At 35.8% G+C, this 20,053-nt stretch overlaps 1 protein-coding gene across 3 annotated transcripts in view; it reads right to left on the bottom strand.

Annotated features, from left to right (window-relative positions):
* Positions 1-20,053, bottom strand: part of LOC113234682 (acetylcholine receptor subunit alpha-like 1) — a 516,505-nt gene that overhangs the window by 379,883 nt on the left and 116,569 nt on the right. For 2 of the 3 annotated variants that reach the window (XM_026470117.1, XM_026470115.1), the window contains exon 2: positions 10,045-10,095. The exons of the other annotated variant lie outside the window; for it this stretch is intronic. The gene's annotated coding sequence lies outside the window, so the exon portion shown is untranslated. The remainder of the gene's footprint in view (positions 1-10,044; positions 10,096-20,053) is intronic. 3 annotated transcript variants of the gene reach the window in all.

Here is a 20,053-nt window from a genome sequence, read left to right on the forward strand (position 1 = left end):
CTACTTGGTGTTGAAGATAAAATGCCATTGAATAGAATATAAAAACAAAAAATCCTAAACGGAAAACAATTAAAAACCAATGCAAGATAAAAAACCAACGAAGCAAAAAAAAAAACAAAAACAAAAAATATCTAAATTAGTACCATCAGCATAATTTGAAATAATGTGTGCTGTGGCAGACGCGAAAGGATCAACACGTTTCGCAACCGAGATAAGGCTGTTACGCTGATTTTCAGTGGACCCATTTTGTTGTAGCATTTATTGCACACGTCCTACATCGGCTTGCCTTTTTGCAAATATTCACATTACCTCACTATTAGCCGCTCACGCGATACATGCAGCCGTAGACGCATACCACACCTAGAGGTGCCGGTGATGATTTTATACCGATTTATCGGATATCGAAGTCATAACAGGTAAAGGAACTAATATTAATTGCTATTTCGGTAACTAATGTAGCAAACCATAAAGTTTTTAATGCCTGGATCTGTCATTTAAAAAAAATAAACAACTTCAAAAATACGTCACGACAGTCGTGTGTGTTGTTGTTTGGGCTGGTGATTTCGGTGTTTATTTATTGAAAACATACCGTAAGTAGCGTTTTTTAAGTTTACCCTGAATATAAATGTTTATAAACTATACTTTAAGGAGTAATTTCATGGTAAACGTTAGAACCACTCAAACGGAATATTATCATATTTACCCAAGTACACCAAAAATGTTATTAGTGCTTTTTAAGTGCAGGTTTTGCATTTTATTTGAGATGTTTTTGTTGGTAGTACGGAGGTATTTATTTAGCAATGCAGAATAATAATTTTTATTTATAAAAACTTGTATTTAAACTGAATGCTTTTCTAATTTGCGAAACCAAATAGCCGCCATTTTGCGGTAGGAGGAGCGCATCGCGTGAGCGGGTAAGCAACTTGTTTTGTAAACTCTTGTAATAAACAAGTGTTAGATATCTGAATGTTATGTATATGACCGGCAGGCGGAGGGAAAGCTAAGAAAAGCGTTCCAAAGTTAAGGGCGTAGTGGCAGTTGTTCTCAAGTATTTTCGATTTGGATTTGTAAGTCAATGATTTGGATGCAATCTTTGAGAAGCTCTGAGTGGTTTTACAATTGTTATTCAAATTCAAATTAAAAATGTTTATTTCGGACCACGTCTACAGTGTGTTAGTTACAAAAACTTATGGGTTATATAGGTTATGTTAGTATGGAAAAATATTATTAATTACATCGAAAGTAAAAATGAAAACTACACCCAATTGTGAACTAAGCCCCTGGAATTCATGTGCACTGAGTTCCAGTGCTGCCAAAAAGCACAAGCAGGGATTTGGGAGTACCAAATTTAATTCACAAGGCTGTTGGAATCACCACGCACACGGCGCATCGGGGAGGCAGTAAAGCTCTCTTGCGTATTATTCACGGAAGAAAAAAACAATGGCAGTGCTTTAGGCCTAGATTACTATCTATAATAACTAATTCTGGATTGTTAATATAATTTATACTTTATCCTGTTGGCATCTCGTTGAAAATTCAATACCATCAATACGTATTATCACAAGTTACGACGTTTCGATATTGAAATGTCAATCAATGTGCTGCCATCTAGCGGTTTTGTTGCTGAACGACGACGAATTGGGGTTATTAAAGTAGTTCTCCAAAAAAGAAGCTACCATATTGCAAGGTTATAAGCTTTCGTTTCTTGTCAACAAAAAAAAATCGATAAACAGAAAATCGACAATTTTTTTAAATAAGGCTTTCCGATGATATGAAATACCGCCACGGGTCATATTTTTGGTGCTGCTATCATTTTTGTACTCCAAAACAACACAATAAGGCATTTTTCTAGGATTTTAGAGAATTTGCACGAGATAATGACACAACTATACCATAAAAAATGGCTGACTGAGCTCAGATAGGTCTTTCGAGACCCATGGTTGACACGCGTTGGGCGCTAATTAACCAGTTCTACTGTATTTTATTGTTCTGTGGTATAACCGCACTAAAGCTGTCAGTACGCGAACCGTGAACATGCCTGACGCGCTGCAAAAAACATAGCAGTCCCGACAACGCGACCCGGACATTTTGTCTTTTATATTCATGAATTTTCTAAAGTCGTAAAACAAAATGTGTTCATTATGAAGAACAGAGTAGCCGTTTTGCATTTGACGTATCTTTCTAAAGCACTAATACTTATAGATATTTTATTACACTGAAAACAAATTGTTTTAAAATGTTTCTATGCTTCTCAAAACTCACGAATGTTTCAATGATAAAAACCAATTTTAGTAAAAGTGAATACTATTATATTGTCCCTTTCTTCCTTGTCAAAAAACATATATGTATAGTTATTTACTTCAAAAAACGCTCTTTTTTAACCTGATGTCCTTGTCGCTTGGCCTGACAAACGACATATGCACACAGTAGTGTAATATGTTTCCAAAGGAACTGCTACAACACGCGTAAAATTAATTAATTATGTAATGTATTATCCGACGATATAAAAATGATATCTACATTTAGATTTAACAAAGTACTAGCCAGTATTTTTTTTATAATTTACAGTCAACAGCACATCAAGCTTATACACTTTTGTCCGAATATCGCCTCCGCGCTCCGGTGCAATTGAACAAGATTCGTCTATATGCATCTTGGATGCGCAGCCGTCTGTAAATAAGTTATTGACGTCTAAATTTAAAGCCCCGCGACTCACTATATATTTGTTAATTATTTTGACACGCGTTCCTCTTTTTATTAAATCATAATTTTATATATTTTTAGTTATATCGTTTAATACAATAGTAGTTTATGTGACTAATACGTATAATAATGAAAGGCTTTAAAATACGAGTGTGGGTCATAAAAACATCACACGAGTGTGTACAGTTACATACACCGCTTTATCTACACACATATTATAAGCTCTCTGCGTCAATGATGTGTTCAGGAACACCATATTACGACTGGAGAAATGGCGGCAAACAAAAACTTTTCTCCCGCATGTCACACTATCGTAGTTTTAATTTAATTCATAGACAAACTAGAGTCGGCCCAACTATCATATCGTTCGATATCAAGTAACGTGAGAAATTTGTCAAAATTGTGTGCTATTGACATTTCATTTCGAATAAAACTTCATCTCGACTGATATTAGAATTGGGGTCGAATCAAATTGTTTTGTTTTTCTGAGATGTTCGAAATTTGAATGTAATAGTAAAATCCAATTTAATGTTAATAATAAGCAATAATAACATTTTTACAAATAAGAAATTTGTTCTGACAAAACAGCTTATCTTTATGCTGATCGTAATTTGCGATTTTTGAGTACATAGAGGGTTTAATAATATGTGTGTAGATATAAAATGTAATGTAACAAGACTGTAAGAATAAATACTTAGCTCATTAATATTTATATGCTAATTGTTGGATCAACACGCTGAACTATAAGAATAATCTTAAATATGTGACTGTATATAATGTTTATGCTTACAAATAAATATATTCCTATCTCTATATCTATTCTCAATAGAGAATGGTGAAACGGGTGAACATACGGAACGGAAACGGAACAAATCTACTTCACAAGAAATCTATCTACCAAAAGACCCCTCATTCAATATTCAGTCCGGTGTGACAGAGGATCACATTTAATATGAATCGGGTCTAAACAATGACGTTTGAATAAAACAACGATTGCTTTATGAAATTTATATTAACACCTAAGATTGTCTTGAGAAATTTGGCAAATTTACGACATGCCTTTTTGTTTAGTCTTTCTTATTTTAAGCTTAATGGACTGGAGTGATGAAACATAAAACTTTTGTTGTGCTATTATGAAATTTGAGCGAAGAACACAATTTAAATAATTTGTTTTTGAAATTGAAATTGATAATGTTTTTTATTAGAAATACATTGGCAACTGACTCCATTAAAAGTGATACTTTTGGAGAAAATTACGAAATAATTAAAAAAAAGAAATAACGTTCCAAATTAAATTAATATAAGTATCCCCGTTTCTCTTATTATTATATTATATTTAAAACTATAGTGAAACAAAAACTTTATACTAAAGGTTATTATACAACTTCTGCGTACTTGGATGACAAAAATCCGTGGCAGTAACCCGTTTAGCTCATGGAGGTAGTCTCGATCTCTGATGTTTCAAATAAAAAAAAAATTTTGTAAATGTTATTTACAAAGAGCAACCCCTGAAGTTTCTTGCTCATTCTTCTCAGGGGAATCTGCCTTACGAATGAGCCGTAGAGTTTAACCAATCTGACGATTTCAAGTGTAATAATGCTTACCTATGAAATAAAGATTATTTTGAATTTGAATTTGAATTTAAATGACTAATTACGGCTGGTATCAATTTTTTTTTGTAACACCACGTACATGAAATAATAATAACCTCACAAATTTATACATCTTTTATGTCTTTACACTCAAGGAATATCACTACAAGCAATGGCAACAACAAAAAGATAAAATATTAAAATTTATAATAAAACAAAGGGTAATTATTTTAATTAATTTATTTATTTATTAAAACTTTATTGACCACAAGACATGATGGTGCAAAAAGCGGACTTAATTCTAAAAGCATTCGCTAGCAGTCAACCTAATCTATGCATACACACAACTATTAAGTCTACATAATCTATTTTAGTGTATCACACTCATAATTAATTAAAAAAATAAAAATTATATAACTTAAATCTGTCTTAAACCCTGACCAGTATCCAAGGAATAAACATCCTACAGAGCAGTAGAGCTCCTTGTGAAAGAGTTCGTCCAGGGTAGTACTGCCACCTTACCTATTTCTGCCGCCAAGCAGTAATGTCAGCATTACTGTGTTCCGGTAAGGGCAAAGGTGCTGGTGAACTTTCTAACCAACTGACAGAGGAACTGTGAGGGTGGAACTAAATTATCAAGTCCCTGCGCACACTTCCGAAATGAATTCGATAGTAAACCGACAACTACTTGACAGTAAACCGACAAGTAGGTCACTTTCCTGCGGTGGTCGAAATTTCCAAGCTTCAAGTCCATATAACACTCGTCGCCAATAAATTAGTTTCCTTTTTAAATAATATGCCTTTTTCTTCTATTGCCATTACAGAGTTCTATATCCTCAGATCTTATGGACAGGCGTGTAGTTTACCATCAGTATGGACGTCGGCTCCACGCTAAAAAGTGTCCAAACTTATAGGGCGTTAAAATCGTATACAGAGCGTCATTCACGCTTTAATCTTCGTTTGTTCGACTGACAGCGAAGCAAGCAAAATTAGACAGTACTGCGATGACATTACAATTTAAATTCAACGTTTAAGCTTTTTCATATTCCTTTACATGTCAGTACGTTTAAATAGGTTGACTTGGGACATTTTTTTCGTGGTTTTTGTATTAGACCCGTCGCCCATTTATTTGTAAGTCAATGATATACACGAAAATTCGCAGCTGAAACATCAAACTAGTCGTGTCGAATTGCCAAATCATTGTACAAGCGACAAGTATGTGGTTTTCAGTTTCACATAAATAAATAATTACTCCAACTACTTATAGTTTGAAACAACCGTCACTATTGAAAATGCGCTTGGAGACAACCAGATAAATTACAGTACATCTGCATTGTAATAAAGCCTGCATTGTCCTGGCGCCATTTTGTTCCTTGGAGGCCCATTGGCGTTAATGGTAAAAGTTGTGACATTAGGCAAGTTTTTCGAGAAGTCTTGTTGCTGCTTCCTGAACAAAACGAGGCCTGTATTGTTAAAGTATTTAGATGGCTGGATCGTCTTTGCGTGAATTAAGTAATTTGTTTACTTATATTCTTGTTTTCTACTCACGAAAGTTAATACTCTTCGGCTTTTTATAGCACAAACTAGACAATGCGGAGACTGGGACAAAGTAGAGGACATTCCAAAGGTCATAACGATGAAGATCATGACAGAGGTCTAGAAATAATGAATGGCCGCAGAGAATGTACATTCGTTTTCTTTTACGGGTCGTGTTCGTTTCATATGAGCACTTCAAGATCTTCAAATCGCTCCTGTTTGAAATAATATAATAACTTTTCTGAATATAAAAATTTATAGGTTTTACGAACGAAATTATTCAATAATTTGTTTATATGGCTTAATTAGGAAAGTTATAAAAATTCACATAATATATATAATTTGTTTCATGTTACTCTTATTATTTGTATGAATTCCGTGTGACAAAAGCAAGCAGTGTGGCTTTATTACATCAATGTTACGAAATTTTATGAAAATTTTTGTGAGACAATGAATTACTAATACTTTAAGAATAATGCGGGCCGGGAGAAATATTTGTATGGCCTACATTTATTTCTCTCGTGAGTTTGGGTGTGATTTGTGGTTGTCTATATGTGTCCATTACATCCGCGACACAGGGTTTCCCTAGTGCGGGGCTATGTTGAGTGTGTGCGTTATTAATTGTAACTTTTTAGGTAGTAAAAAAACCTCAAAAGTTCGTGGAAGTACATCTATTTGCCAAGTTTTATTAAAAACGGTTACAGGCCGCTAGTCATCCCCTAATTTGCCAGTTTTAGAGTTGGAATATTTTCTTCTAATTTAAATGGGACCATTACTGAGGTACCTCTTTCCAACAAAAAAGAATCATCAAAATCGGTTCATAAATGCTAGAGTTATCGCGTAACATACATACAAAACAGAACAGGAAATTAAGAACCGCTTCCTTTTTTTTTTGAAGTCTGTTAAAACAGACGCACGTTTCAATTTAATCTCTTTATTTTTAGATTATCACTAATTACGGGTTTCTTACTCACAGTACCTATGGGTTCTTTTATTGGCCTTATATTTCGAAATGATTACACGGTCCATGGTCACGGGTTGACTCTGACTCAGAAACCCATAATTAGTGATAATTATTTTGTGACCAACCACGAAAACCTCAAAATCTATATTATAGTGCCAATAAAAGGGGCATTATGACTTACAATCGTAAGTGTTTGTCTAGAAAATATCTCGCATAGCACCGAATTGCAATTTTCAGGGTCATAATCTTCCTACAACTTAAAACGATGGACGTTTTAAGAGGGAGCACGCCAAAAAAGTTTTGACGTTGGTTCCGCCCAAATTTGTGAAACAAAAATATGCCTGAATTTCGCGTGACATGCGACAGGAGATGTTGAATTTTGCGCATTAAAAGTACCAAATTCGTTTTAGCGGAATAACTCTAAAACTAAAGGGATAAAAAAAATCCGTAGTGACAGTTGTCGATCATGCATAAATATAATTAATTATCTAATTTTTGTCCTAATAACCTGTAGCATTTCGAGGATGAATCGAAAAAATTTGAAAATTAGAGGTCATTTCGTAATTTTTATCTATCGAGGACTGACTGAGGAACTGTGAGGGTGGAACTAAATTATCAAGTCCCTGCGCACACTCTCCGATATGAATTCGACAGTAAACCGACAAGTAGGTGACACTTTCCTGTGGTGGTCGAAATTTCCAAGCACCAAGTCCATGAAACAATAGTCGCCAATAAGTTTCTTTCCTTAAATAATATGTCTTTTTCTTGTATTACCATTACAGAGTGCTATTATCAGAACTCCTTGTGAAAGAGTTCGGCCAGGGAAGTACTGCCACCTTACTTAATTCTGCCGCCAAGCAGCAATGTCAGCATTACTGTGTTTCGGTTTTGAAGGGTAAGGGTGCTGGTGAAATTACAGGCACATGGGACTTGTCAACTTATGTTTCAGGGTGACGGGTGCAGTGGCACTGCACTTCAAATGCGATTTGAAGCACTGAGCGTCATTGCAACTGTTATGGACAGGCGTACCGCCTATAACAACGCATTCGATTTTGTATCATAAAAAAAGAGAAAACTGTCATCTATATTGGTACAATTTTATTAATTATTAACAGGACATTTACGTGTAAAATGTTTTCGCAGCTAGCAGGTATAGAAAAAGCAGGCGTAATAAGTACACTTGTCCTTATTAAGGCCCACAGACTCGGTCTAAATATGAAATGAGGTCACATTGCAGAAAAAAAGCTAAATACACTTTATATATTCTTATGCATTTCATCTACATTATTGTGTGAAAAGAAAGATTCGAATTCAGAGAAGTTTTAAGAATTGATGAAAAAGTATTGTATGCAATTGTTACAGGTCTTAAAATCTCGTACATATTATTTAGGCCACTCGGCAAATCCTCGTGGACCTAAACACGGTGCTCCACTCTAAGAACTCTCATTAACCAATGATTGCTTATAATACTATCACATTATCTGCCTATATTTCGTATTTATACCTTAAGTAACTAGAGAAGTAATGCCATGTACAGTTATGCAATAAATGAATTCTTTTTTTGTTTGCTTGTATTTTTTGACAATTTTAATTATTGTTTTGTCTGATTTTATTTTTATTTATTCAATTCAAATATTTTTTTGCTATCATAATAAGTACGTGTTAACGATGTTATTTAACACGTTTGCGCTAGCATCGTGCTTTTGCCGATTGATGCGCTGTGGCGGATATTTTTCTCATACATTAATGCAAACGTTTAGAAACGTATTTTCTATAGCCTAAATGAATGTAACGAAATAAATAATGATACTAACGATAATAAACGTTGACGTCTGTAAATCCACCGACGGCGACGTTGTGTGTGTATGCCAGACCATTGGTATGTGTGAATAGTGCATACTTATCCTGTGAAATTTCTATACTGTTTATCGCTAGAGATTCAATATTTTGAAGAGTTGTACAGCAATGACGTCATTATTAAGATTTTGAATGAAAATGAAAAAAAAATATTTCTGCTTTTTAAGTTGTTTTCACACAAGGTTGGGATTTCCTAGTTATCTTTCGTTATTTTTTAGTTGTATGAAACAATCTCGATTTAATTTAGTAATTTTCTAAGGTACAAAACTAATTTTAAAAGTTAACAAGTATGATGCGATATGCTAAGCTTAACCAGTATACAAAAAACATTGTAAATGATAAATGTAAATGTAAACTCAACAAGTAAATTATAATAAATGTTGTAAATGACAAATGTATACAAATGCTTCTTTACCAATACTTATTGCAGTAGAATTTATTGCAGATTCCTCTCAGAAGAACCTACCCCGCGCATGAGTGGTAGAGTTTAATGAATATGACGAAGTGTAATTTGCTTCATAGAGGAAACAAAGTATATAATGGCATGATATAATAAATTTTACATAACAGCAAAAGTAATAAATATGAACCTTATGTTTATATACCTAAGAGAGAGTATTGCATGTGAATGCATTAAGTAGAGATTAAGTGACAACATCCAATTTGTCAACTCTTTTTTACAATTGTTTGACCAAATAGCGTTCTCTTACGTAATTCGATGGATTAAAAGACTTTACACGACGTATGTTCTATATTATTTACAAATGTTCAGGGCGGCGTGTTACGTAACTCGCGCTAATGTGTTGATATTCTTGTGGGAAGACATTAAAATTTTATATCTATCTGTCACCACCATTTAAGTCACAAAATGTCGCAACAACGACCAGTGTTGTTGAAGAAATATTATTCGCACCGATGCATGTTATCTCTTGGAACGGCTTATCCTTTCTATTACAATACAGTACTAACACCATTGACACTTCTTTTACTGAAAGCATACATTGACTTATCTTGGTCCATTGTACGAGTCATGGGTTTGCTAATTGCTTTTTCTGAATTCTAGTTTTATAAAATCCCAACTGTCGAGTCTTTTTTTTTACTAATTCAACAAAATTAGTTCCGCATAAAGATTAGTTTTGAATTAAGTGCCAATGCGTAAAAGATATGCAGATGGCACGTGCTTTACAGAGATGGCTCACTCTGTTGTCCTATTTCACTCTAAAGATGAAGAGACGATGAGACAAATCGGTGCAAATAATATTTTTCTAACTATACATTATCACATTTAGGGGAACCTCGCAACTCTCATCTTTCGCCTTCCGTTCCCATAGAAAAACTCAAGTTACAAACTAATTACGGATAATTATAATTAAAATAATAAATAAAGCCTACCAGTAAGACATGGGTCCTCCTTGGCTGTGTCATCGACAGATCGAGACTTACCTGAAAAGAAAAATTAAGTTTAGTCTATACATTACCTTAAATTAAATTCATCTTTTTTTAAAAATTGAGTTTCTTATTTCATTTTTATGATACCAGTGACCGCATGAGCAAGTTAAACGCTTGGTGGTAAGAGAGCTAAGTTATGGGTAAGTGGACAGAGTGTATGCGGCAGTGGCTACTGATTACACGGTCCTACATAGCTAATACCACAGCTTCGGCAGCAAACAGGCTAAAACCACTCGTGACAAACTTAAGAAATTTAATTTTAATTTTTCACTTCCAGTGTTTTTTTATGTGTATGTTAAGCAATTACTTACAATTTGTGAACCGATTTTAATGATTCTTTTTTTGTTGGAAAGAGGGTGGTATAGATCCCATTTAAATTTGAAGATAATATTCCACCTCTAAGGGTGGCAAACTGGGGGTTGAATCCGGTTTCGCGCACTTTCCGATAACCGATTTCAATAATTCCAGGAACTTTTTTTTTAATAAAAAGTGTAATTTAATTTCCTGCATATGCCTAAAGCACCTCAACATACCTCTCTTCATTTTGTCACTACGTCCTCTTTCAAACCATTTAGTAACAGTAGACTTACTTGTGAAGGAGTTCATCCAGGGAAGTAATGTCACCTTATTTATTTCTGCCGCCAAGCAGTAATGTGAACATTATTGGGTAACGATTTTGAAGGGTCAGTGTGCGGTGAAATTACAAGCACATGGGACGTGTCAACTCATGTCTCAAGGTAAGATCTTTGCGATTTAAAGCTCAGTGTTACAATGCTATGGACAGACGTGTCGCTTAAAAATCGATATTACCTCAGTTTGATTTCAAATTTTGCCCGTAATGAAAACGGTTCATTTTGTTTGCGAAGGGCAGATACACTGGCTTTATTTCAGAATTTATTATAAATAAAAGCTATTTGAAAAATGTGTATCTTATGCACTCCCGCGATAATGCAGCCGTAGACGCATACCACACCTAGAGGTGCCGGTGAGGATTTTATACCGGTTTATCGGATATCGAAGTTATAACAGGTAAAAGAACTAATACTAATTGCTATTTCGGTAACTACTCTAGCAAACCATAAAGTTTTTAATGCCTGGGTCTGTAATTTAAAAAAATAAACAACTTCAAAAATACGTCACGACAATCGTGTGTGTTATTGTTTGGGCTGGTGATTTCGGTGTTTATTTATTGAAAACATACCGTAAAATATTTACAAACTATACTTTAAGGAGTAATTTCATGGTAAACGTTAGAACCACTCAAACGGAATATTATCATATTTACCCAAGTACACCAAAAATTTCATTAGTGCTTTTTAAGTGCAGGATTTGCGGTGTATTACTGCAATTAATTTGAGATGTTTTTGTTGGTAGTACGGAAGGTATTTATTTAGCAATGCAGAATAATAATTTTTATTTATAAAAACTTGTATTTAAACAGAATCCTTTTCTAATTTGCGAAACCAAATAGCCGCCATTTTGCTGTAGGATGAGCGCATCGCGTGAGTGGGTATATCGTGATCTGTTTAGCTCAGTTGATATAAAAAAAAAGATCATTGGTATATGTAAAGTACATATTGAATACAGTGGTATTCTTGTAAAGTTTCGAGGTAAATTTGTGATTTTTTCTATCGCGAAAATTTTTAGGAATTGTGTTTTAAACACCATATATTAATCAGTGCATATCCTCAATTTTGTTATATATTTTTACCCTTAGAATAATAACGCATAGAAACCTAGTCCGCACACGCTAAGTGAGGCAAATTGAAGCGCGCCCAAAGGGCCTACACGAGAGGGCGGGCCTTCAGTGCTCAAGGTCAACTTGCACCGCGAACAGATCAAGAATTTTAGCTTAAAATGACGAAATGTGCGGTAAATGAGTGTAAAAATACGTCAGACAAACATAAAATAGATACTAACATCACATTCCACAAGGAAGTAACGCGTTTCAACTTCTATTTTTATATAAATATTCACTAAAACCGAAAATTAACCTACTACTAAAACGAGCCTACATGAATTTGATTTTTGCCTCACTTGTGACAGTTCGTTTCATATGAAACTATCATTCTATGCGTTATTATTCTAAGTTTTTACCAAAGTTTTTATTCAACACTTTCACTGTTGTGCGGCATCAACCAAAGCCGTTTGAGGTTGTATAGACACTTAATAGCAAGTGCACGCCTTATTCGTCCCGACACTTGGAATTAGAAGAAAAGCCATTAGCGTGACGAATTACTGCTACACAGTCACAAAGCTACCACCATCTTACGTATTTACTACTTAATACTATATTAGTTTCAAGATCCTAGCTTATAATTAATGGAGTTATTCAAAATGCTACTATTGTTGCCATTTGATTACCAACTCTCATGCATATTTCCCGCAAATGTTTAGTCAAGATCACAGAAGCCTTTGTTTTTGTTCTGGCTTTATAATAAGTAACATAGAGTTGAATTTCAAACTTAAATGCAATACTTAGCGTGTTCTTTGACGAAACTAACTTTAAGAAAACGATTTAATCTTAAAAATGGTTCCCTGGACGCGCTTATATTTCTCATAAACAACCATTAAACCTGTTTATGCGTTTTCGACGAATATCATAATATGGTATTGGTATTCAATAACGGCTTAAGTGTAATCTCAGTACAGAGTACTAAAAAACCGAGCTCAAAAGTCATTCATCCCCGTGGTTTCGTTTTTCAATCATCATTCAGCCATACGACGCCCACTGCTGGGCATAGGCCTCCCCCAACGATCTCCACGACGATCGGTCCTGCGCTGCCCGCATCCATCGGTTTCCCGCGACCTTTACCAGATCGTCGGTCCTCCTGGTGAGGGGCCTACCCACTGAGCGTCATCCGGTGCGCGGTCGCCATTGAAGAACCTTTCCGCCCCAACGGCCATCGGTTCTCCTAGCTATGTGTCCAGCCCACTGCCACTTCAGCTGAGCAATTTTTCGAGCTATGTCGGTTATCTTAGTTCTCCTACGAATTTCCTCATTTCTGATTCTATCATGTAGGGAAATACCGAGCATCGCTCTCTCCATTGCCCGCTGAGTGACCTTGAGCCTTCTTATGAGGCCCATAGTGAGGGACCACGTTTCTGATTCTGATATGTGATCACTGGCAACGCACACTGGTTCGTTTTTCAAGACGATCGTGAATAAACACTTCTTAGGTCAAAATGCTTTATCTGCGACAATGTCACTTATCCAGTGAGATTGTATTATATCGAGTAGTAACTACACAGAAAACTATTTTTTCAGATCAAGAAAGAAAAAAGATTACAACAGTTTTATTAAAAAAAAAAACCAACCTCAAAAGTTCGAGAAATTAGGTATATTTGCCAAGTTTTTGTCGAATCGGTTACAGGAGAGAGCGTGAAACCGGATTCACCCCCAGTTTGCCACCCTTAAAGTGGAAACTATGATCTAGCATGTCGTGTTAAATGATGTGGGGATGGGCTCTACTGCTATGGCGGAAGGTGCGATGATGGAAACGTACACAGTTCGAAAACTTCCTTTGAGCGCTCCCCAATAAAAAAACAGCAGAACTAGTAACATAAGCAGATGCCTTTGCAAATTACAGAAGAAAATGTTTAAATTTATTTCGAGAAGTCTACTCTTTTTTTTATTATTACCAAGCGACGGGACGAACAAGTCGTGGGCCTGGTGGTAAGCGACACGCCTGTTCATAACGGTTGCAGTACCACTCAGAGCTTTAAATTGCAATGTTCTTTAGGGGCATTGCCGCTGCGCCCGTCACTCGGAGACGTAAGTTAACAAGTCCCATGTGCCTGTAATTTCCCAAGCACCCTTACCCTTCAAAACCGGAACGCAGTAACAGTCGCTTTACTGCTTGGTGACAGAAATAGGTAAGGTGACAGTACTTCGCTGGACGAACTCGTTCACAAGGAGCTCTAATGCTAAATATTATTTATCCCATATTTTACATCGAAGGGTAATTCATCAAAAAAGTTGAAACATTGTCTATTTCTTACAAAAGGCATAAATATGAATTTTCAGATTCCTTACCTGAGAAATGATAGAATTTCCATTCAAACTTTCATCCCCAAATTCTCCTTATCCTTCTCCTAGGTTCCATCTATCTCTATGCGAAAATTCATCAATTTTTTTTTATTTTTTCTTATTTCTTTCGCATTTATTACTACTACTACAATCGACGACCAGAACCACAGGACTTATATCTGGGGGTGACGGGTGCAGTGGCAGTATCCGTCAGATCTTTGTGATTAAAAGCTCTAAATGGTACTGTAAGTGTTATGGTCAGGCGTGTCGCTTACCATCACGCGCATGTCTTGTTCATCTGATCACTTTGTATTATAAAAAAATGTTCGTTGCGTAATTTTTTTAATTCAGCGAATGGAAGTGGAGACTTATGGTCGCTGAGACTCAATTTACATTTTGGCGGAACGACACGGAAGCAAATTTTTTAAATAAAATTTGAAAAATTGAAAAAATATAATTTCGAAGTCTCATATTATGTTCTACGTTTAGAAATATCTTTTGGGAGTTTAATTTAGCGTGAATTATAAAATTAACTTATGTAGCTAAAACCCATTTAGACACAATCGAGATTTAAAATGATTTCGCCACACTTCGATTTTAAACCTTTTTAATGGCTCCATCGTTTTCGTTCAGTAACTTTAACTTTTACAGGTGCCAACGTCAAATGTGAAAAATTAAAGGTAACATATTGAAAACATACCCGGAACGTTATTTATTTCGGTTAAAAATACAATTTTTTTCAAAATGGAAATTTTTTCATTATCGACATTGACTTACAAATAAATGGACGACGGGTCTAATACAAAAACCACGAAACAAATGTCCCAAGTCAACCTATTTAAACGTAGTGACATGTAAAGGAATATGAAAAAGCGAAAACGTTGAATTTAAATTGTAATGTCATCGCAGTACTGTCTAATTTTGCTTGCTTCGCTGTCAGTCGAACAAACGAAGACTAAAGCGAGAATGACGCTCTGTATACGATTTTAACGCCCTATAAGTTCGGACACTTTTTAGCGCGGACCCGACGCCCATATAATTGTAAGTCAATGATTACCCAACACAATTTCCTTTACGCAAAATTATTGTAAAGTTTATTATGCTATGTATACCATTTCGTTCATTTCGTTACGAAAATTGGAAGCGAATTTGCTGTTCCCCGGCAATGTAAATAGAGCCTTATTTGGTGCACACAGTGCTTTAATATAGTTGTTACATTATAATTGAATATACAATATGATACAAAAACTTAACCGTAATTAACAAAAGGAATAAATTTCCATTAGTTATATAATCGCGTAATACTCAATGGTCCGCCATCATAAAGTCGGGGTATTACATTTTTATGACCAATCAACGTGAGGATGCGCCAACACCATTAACATATTGTGCGTGGAATCCAATTGCACTGTTCCAGTAACAATTAAATTTTGTCGTATTGTTGCGAATGTTTACTGCGATAGTTTTAATACATATATTTACGACTTTTAGTGAAAGGCGAATTTGATCTCATACAGAATTAGAATGAGCATTAATTGAGAAATGTACAGTCAACAGCACATCCAGCTGTACACTTTTGTTCGAATATCGGAACAATATCCCGTATTCTCATTCTCCGTCCGACATCTGTCCAAAACAATTACTGTCAAATAAGTAATACTTATTCAAATTAAGACGCATATCATATATGTGTAGCTAGATGCGCTGCCGTCTGTACAAAATGAAAACAGCAATTCGGACACTTGGTATATCATCCTTATGTCATTGGTAAGATTAAATTCCATCGTAATGTCACTGACATATCTCCATCACAGTTTTATAAATCATATAGTTGTGCAACGAGCAACGGCGGGGTATTCAAGGGAGGCGCATCCTGCAAACACGCTTAGTTTGCCGGATCGAGTGCTAAGGGTAGACGTGTGCGTGTTTTAATTTTTTTTTTTTGGAATACGTTCAGGTAATTTACGTATTACACATAAACTGTTCTGTGTACGGATGTAACATTGGAAATTATATTTTAAATAAATTATTTGACTTACTAAATAAAGTAGAATGTGAATCACCTTTGAATAATAGAAAACTGATAACATATGTGAACAAAATATCACGTAAAAATTTGTGCAATCTACCTACAATAACGTACACACTCATAGCCCCGCACTTGGAAAACCCTGTATCCCGGGTGCCATGGATACGCACATAGACACCCACAAATTACACCCAAACTCACGAGGGAAATAAATATGTAGGCCATACAGATATTTCTCCCGGCCCGAGTATCGAACCCGGGCTTCATGTCTTCATGGCAGACATGGTAACCGTTTGGCCGCAGAGGCCACTGCCTCAACACATTTGGATATCTATATTACCAGATCAGTAATAATAAAAAATATAGTGTTGATAAGTAATAATTATTAACAAATGGTTACGTTATAATCGTTATAATAATAATCACTTTATTTTCCCTTTTTGTGACAACCCTAGTATATTATTCTTAGTAGTATGACAATCCAAGTACCTACAAAGTCGTTGTGCTACTGTAGGGGAGATATTGTACTACTGTGCCCCTATTCTCACGAATTCCTACTATCTAATGCAAAAGAATATACATACTACCGTTATCTGTTTCCTGAAAACTACAATTTAAGGCTATTCAAGGCTCGAATAGGAATTTTTACGTCACCTCCGACGACCCCCATCCCCGATTCTACATTTTGATTCAGACTCGTATTTACGATAGCGCTTTCTTTTGTTACCGCGCAGAGTTATCATCGTGCATAGTAATCAATTGAAATATTTTAATTTTTGCACGAAAAAAGAATCTGATTAATTATTAAAAGTCCTACGAGTTTGCGGAGGAATGCGTCTATTTCCGAAAGGTTTGCCAGCTGCTCAAGTGCATTATGTCGTGAGAAAAACGCCTTGAATTAGAGAATAGCAAAATCAACCATTAAAATAATTGCTCCTTATATAAAATTTAGGCGCTATTTATAAAAATTAATCTTCATGCGTGAACAGCCACTCTTAGTGGTGGATGATTATCTTCAAAATTAAATGGGACCACTTTGGAGGTACCCTTTTAGCAACAAAAAAGAATCATGAAAACCGGTTCACAAACACCGGAGTTATCGCGTAACATACAAAAGAAAAGCATACAGTCGAATTGAGAATCTCTTCCTTTTTTGAAGTCAGTTAAAAACTAACAAGTTGTGTCAATTCTTAATGTTTGTTTTTATTTCAAGTATCTACTACTACCTATTGCTTACCATCTTTCTCTTATTCAAGCGGAGAATGGCAATAAATTCTGTTTTATTGGATGACAAGCAACGATATAGCCGAGGGCGGAACATGCTTGCTTTATATTGGTAAAAACTGCCTATTTTATCGATTTCTCATTAATAGTTATGTTATTGCCTAACATTTCGATATTGAATCTGTAAGTGGCATGGTTGTGTTAGTTTCGGAATACGGGGTGAGTAGGCTTTAGGGAGTCAGTAGTACCGAAGCCGATCAGAAAAAGTTTTATGTCCATGTAATGTGCGAACGTGTGGCGTACGAGTTTGATGGTCCTTTTTTTATGATACCAATGGACGGGAAGAACAAATGTATATTTCTATTACCACCAGGCTCTACCTGGTGGTAATAGAAATATATACTAATAATACTGTTCGATGTAGCATACCGTCGATGTAACGTACCATCGATGTAGGGTACGTTGATTTAAAGACCTTCGATTTTGTGACTTTTTGCTGCAACGACAAGTCGATGTAACGTTTTCGATACAACGACAATCGATGTTGTAAATTTCGATATTGTGAATCAGACCCGTAAGCGGGTAAGCGACACGTCTCTCCGTAGCAGTTGCAGTGCCACTCAAAGCTTTAAGTCGCAAAGACCTTTGGGGCACTCCCATTGCGTCTCTCACCTTGAGGTATAAGTTGTCAAGTCCTATGTGCCTGTAATTTCATCAGCACCCTTATCATTCAAAACCGGAACGCAGTAATGCTCACATTGCCGCTTGGCGACAGGTGTACTAAACTCTTTTCGTCATCTTTTATCATGCGCCTAGCCCATGAATGGAATTCCCTGGCTACGACTGTGTTTCCGAGCACATACAAACCGAGTATCTTTAACATGCGACTGAATAAGCATCTTCTGGGCAAAGTCGTTCAATTGCACACACTCTCTTTGCTTCAGGGTAAAGTTCTGGTCATAAGCAAGTCCATTTACTTTAACTTGTCTGACGCGACGTGCATCCATCGATTACCCGGAGCCGTTACCAGGTCATCCGTCCATCTACTAAGGGACCGTCTCACAGAACACCTCCCGTTTCGTGGTCTCCATTCGAGAACGTTTCTGCCCCAACGGCCGTCAGTTCTACGAGTATGTGCCCTGCCTACTGCCACTTCAACTTCCTAACCCTTTGAGCTATGTGGGTGACTTTCATACTTCTACGGATCTCCTCATTTCTGATTCGACCACGCAGAGAAATGCCGAGCATTGCTCGCTTCACAGCTCGTTGAGTGACTTTGAACTTTTTTATGAGGATCATAGTACGTGAACACATCTCAGAGAAGTAGGTTATCGCTGTCAACACGCACTGCTCGAAGGCTTGTATTAAAGGTCTTCGAGGTCGAAGACTTTTGTCCCGAAGCTTCCCGCCCGAAACCTGTCCAACCGGCGAATTAACCTTGTTTACTCGACGTTTGAACTTTGTTTACTGTAAAATAAATTTAGGCATTTAATTTTTTTGCCCTCGAATGTTTCATTCCTGAATTTTTTCAAAATTATTGTTCTTATAATACCCAACAGGCTTGTTCTGTAATGTTGCTGGTATATAGTGGAACAGCAATCCCTTGTAATGTATTTGTATCCTTTGTCATCTTGTTTTGCTTTGTTGTTTTCCTTTGTTGTGTTTCTATGTATGTTAGGGTTCGCTCTTGACCACTGCATAGAACAAAAATATTGAATGATCACTGGGGCTATCAGTGCAAAAATTGGTGCTATATATAAAGAAAATATATTAGTAGATTGACATAAATGTGGACGATAACGTGGGTAAACTTATATGTGTGCGTAATGTCGTCACCTTCCTAAAACTCTGTCACCTAACTTCTTTTTTATGCTGTCGCTTAGTCTTAACATTTAACACTATTCGTTTTTGTGTAAACACTTATCTTTTCTTTCTTTTCTTATTGTGCATGTAGTGTCGGTCTATAATAGATTGTGCACTTGGCTTTAGGTTTTTTGCGTGTTTGTTTCTGATCTTTTATTGGAGTAACAATTGTTGACTGACCAAATAAATTATAAAAAACTTAGATCAGATCGGAGATGTCCTTAAAATATGCCAGGTTGTACTGACTGAATACAGAAGAGATTTATTATAATTATTTATTTATTTAATCCTTTGTTGTACACGAAAAGCACAATTCAGCTTATTTCTGAAAGAAATTTCTTCCTGCAGACCAAATACAGAACACGATAATTAAAATAACGGACTTACGTGCACAAAAAACAAAAATTATGCAATACAAAAATAATATCAACAACAAAGTCAACACCATTATACGTCTCACAACAGGGTTTAGGCCACATTCCGCCATTCTGGCTCAAATGCGGGTTAGGAACCTGACACGGTTTTCCGAGGTTGTGAACCTTCTTCGATATGTAAGTCACCGAATCAAAACAACATCAACAACACTAAATTATAATAAACTATATAATACTTAGTTACATACATATTTCATAATATAATACCTGTTACGCTTTACCCATTTAGTTCTTTTATTGACTACTTTAGTACACCCTATGGTATTAACACCTAACTTCACACTACCACCTCAACGAAAGTTAAAAAAGACGCGTGGTGGGGCGAGCAGCTTAGTCTTGATCCGATAGTGAACTAAGAGAATAATAGTGAAT

The sequence above is a fragment of the Hyposmocoma kahamanoa genome, unplaced genomic scaffold (assembly GCF_003589595.1).
Source record: "Hyposmocoma kahamanoa isolate Upper Pololo Valley unplaced genomic scaffold, ASM358959v1 86, whole genome shotgun sequence".
NCBI classification, from domain to species: Eukaryota; Metazoa; Arthropoda; class Insecta; order Lepidoptera; family Cosmopterigidae; genus Hyposmocoma; species Hyposmocoma kahamanoa.